This window comes from Zalophus californianus, chromosome 10 (genome assembly GCF_009762305.2).
Source record: "Zalophus californianus isolate mZalCal1 chromosome 10, mZalCal1.pri.v2, whole genome shotgun sequence".
Lineage (NCBI taxonomy): Eukaryota > Metazoa > Chordata > Mammalia > Carnivora > Otariidae > Zalophus > Zalophus californianus.
In genome coordinates, this window is record NC_045604.1 from 59,756,800 (window position 1) to 59,760,791 (window position 3,992).

Consider the following 3,992-nt stretch of genomic DNA (forward strand, 5'->3'; position numbering starts at 1 on the left):
TGTGGATCTATTTCTGGGCTCCCTTTTTTGTTGTATTAATCTATATGTCTATATGTCTATTCTTTTTAGTAATACCACACTGTCTTAATTACTATAACTTATAGTAGGTTTTTTTCCTTTCATACAAACTTTAGAGTTAGTTTGTCAATATCCACAAAATACCTTGCTGAGATTTTCATTAGGAGTGGCTGAATCTATAGATCTATTTGGGAAGAATAGATATCTTAATAATATTGGGTCTTTCAATCCATGAACAGAGTATCTACTTATATAAACCTCAACTTAAATACTTTAAATAATGAAAGGAGTTTATTTACCCCAAAACTGAAAATTTCCAAAGTAATATATAGTCTTTAGGAATAATTTCACATAATGTTCATGTTATTATCCTAGGAGACATGTTTGCCCTGCAGAGGCTAGATTTGCCCTTAGTGGGGCAAAATTGACCCATCATGGTGCTAAATTGACCTCTAGCATTCCAGGCCTCTTATCCATCAACCACCCTACCCAGAGTCTTTGTACAAGAGATTCTAGCCCTGGTCCTAGATCCATTTTGATTTGAACTACCAAAGGTTATGTGCACATTCTTGAAATAGTGTTTCTTTATTAAGTCACATATTCCACTCCACATACTAGATATGGGGCAAGGGTGGAGTCAGCTTCCCTGGAAGCCCATGGATTTCTAAATGGAAACTGGGCACTATTCTATGATGCTATGAAAGCAATCATATATGCAACTATAGAATGAAATTGAAAAGGTAGTGACCAGATTATTCAGGGTAATGTAAAGTAATGGATGGATTTTACACAGGAATGTTAAATGATTAGATTTGTATGTTAGAATTTTTTTCTGTGGTCCACTTGGAATGAATTGAAGTTTACATGCCTTGAGGTAGATTACTGAGGAAGCTGTGACAGTGGTCCTGGATAGAGAAGCTAAGGTCTGAGATTGACTGTGGCTGTGGCAGGGAGGAGAACAGATTTGAAGAAAGTTTAGGATTTTAAGAACACTCCAAAAAAGCACTCAGAATGACTTTCTGGTTTCTCTAACTGACAACCTCATTGGTCAGGGAATAAATAATATTAGAGCATATGGCTGGGGCAGGGTGGGGTACAGTTGGTGAATTATTTGGGAAATATTGGGTGTGGAATGTCTTTGAGTCAACCTAAAGGAAATATGAAGTAGGGAAGTGGATTTGGGGTTGTATTATAGTTAGACTGGGGCAGAGACAGAGTAGTTATTACCATATATGGAGAGATTAAAACAAAAGACAGCAAGATTCAAGTAAACTAAATTTTTAATAAAGAATTGGAAGCAGGCAAGGGAAGCAAAGGCAAAAATGAACTATTGAGACCTCCTCAAGATAAAAAGCTTCTGCACAGTGAAGGAAGCAATCAATGAAACTAAAAAGCAACTGACAGAATGGGAGAAGATATTTGCAAATGATATATCCAATAAAATCTATAAAGAACTTATCAAACTCAGGACTCTTGGGTGGCTCAGTCAGTTAAGTGTCTGCCTTCGGCTCAGGTCATGATCCCAGGGTCCCGGGATCGAGTCCCACATTGGGCTCCCTGCTCAGCGGGTTGTCTGCTTCTCCCTCTCCCTCTGCCACTCCTCCTGCTTGTGCACTCTCTGACAAATAAAGAAATAAAATCTTTTTTTTTAAAAAGAACTTATCAAACTCAACACCCAAAAAACAAATAATCCAGTTAAGAAATGGCAGAAGTGAAATAAGTCAATCAAGAGAAAGACAAATACCATATGATTTCACTTATATGTGGAACTTAAGAAACGAAACAGAACAACATGGGGAAGGGAAGGAAAAATAAAATAAGACAAAAACAGAGAGGGAGGCAAACCATAAGAGATTCTTTTTCTAAATTTTTTATTAACATATATTATTTGTTTCAGGGGTACAGGTCTGTGATTCAACAGTCTTACACAATTCACAGCGCTCACCATAGCACATACCCTCCCCAATGTCCATCACCCAGGCCCCCCATCCCTCCCCCCACCTCACTCCAGCAACCCTCAGTTTGTGTCCTGAGATTAACTGAGGGTTGCTGGAGGGGAGATGGGTGAGGGGATGGGATCATTGGGTGATGGGCATTAAGGACGACTCGATGTAATGAGCACTGGGTGTCATATGCAACTGATGAGTCACTAAATTCTACCCCTGAAACTAATAATACACTGTATGTTAACTAAGTTAAATATAAATGAACAAAAAAAGAAATGGGCAGAAGACATAAATAGACACTTTTCCAAAGAATACATAGATGGCTAACAGACACATGAAAAGATGCTCACCATCACTTGGCATCAGGGAAATACAAATCAAAACCATGATGAGATACCACCTCACACCTGTCAGAATGCCTAAAATTAACTCAGGAGACGAGAGATGTTGGCAAGGATGGGGAGAAAGGGGAACCCTCTTACACTGTTGGTGGGAATGCAAGCTGGTGCAGCAACTCTGGAGAACAGTATAGAGGTTCTTCAAAAAATTAAAAATAGAACTACCCTATGACCCAGCAATTGCATTACTAGGTATTTATTCAAAGGATACAAAAATGCTGATTTGAAGGAGCACATGCACCCCAGTGTTTGTAGCAGCACTATCAGCAATAGTCAAATTTTGGAAAAAGCCCAAATGTCCATTGACTAGTGAATGGATAAAGAAGTTATGGTATATATAGTGGAATAGTACAAAATCATCTAAAATAATGAAATCTTGCCATTTACAACAACATGGATGGAGCTAGAGTGTATTATGCTAAACAAAATAAGTCAGTCAAAGACAAATGCCGTATGTAGAATTTAAGAAACAAAACAGATGAACATCGGGGAAGGGAAGGAAAAATAACATAAGATAAAAAGAGAAGGAAGCAAACCATAAGAGACCTTAAATATACAGGACAGACTGAGGCTTGCTGGAAGGCAAGTGGGTGGGGGATGGGCTAAATGGGTGATGGGCATTAAGGAGGGCACTTGTTGGGATGAGCACTGGGTGTTATATGTAAGTGATGAATCACCAAATTCTATTCCTGAAGCCAATACTACACCATATGTTAACTAACATATTTAAATTTAAAAAAATAGAAAAGAAGAACAAAATTGGAAGCTAACTTTAAAGCCTGTGTATTATTTATTCTTTAAGTTAATTGTTAAGTAAACTAGTTATGGCTCTTATTCTTTAGTGTATTGATCAATCCTTGTTATAATTTTAGTGTTCTAAATTGAAGAATAATTTTTTGTGTGATTTTATATAGATGTCTGAAGTGGCTGTGTTCCAAATTAATAGTTGCAATCAAGATTCTGATGCCCAGCACAGGAAGACAAGATAAGCTGCACCTTTTCCTAATAGTCTCTTAATGAGGCTCGTCCCTGTTTTTATAGAAGTAAAATTTGTTAATGAGTAAGGCCTGAAGGCTCAATTTTAAATTATCCTGAAGGTAATCCATGAAACATGGAGATACACTTTTTAAACACTGCATTAGTTTTCTGATTAGAAAACTAATGCTGCTATAACAAATTACCACAAATTTAGTGGCCTAAAATAATGGCAATGTATTAACTTACAGTTCTGGAGGTCTGAAGTCATAAAATCAGTGTGTCAGCCGGAATGTTCCTCCTAGAGGCTCTAGGAAGGAATTCGTGTCCTTGCCTTTGCCAGCTTCTAGAGGCTACTTGCATTCTGTGGCCCAGGCCCGTTTCCCTTATCATTTTGGCTGATGCTTCTATCTTCACATCTCTTTCCCTGACACTGTCTCTCCTGTTGCCCTCTTTCACTTCTAACGACCCTTGTGATTGCATTGGGCCCTCCTGGATAATCCAGGATAATCAATCTCATCTCAAGGACATCTGATTCTATCAGCTTAATTCCATCAACAGCCATAATTTCCCCTCTCTACACGACATATTTACACATTCTGGTAATTAAAGCATGCACACCTTTGGGGCCATCATATTGCCTGCCATAGTGGGT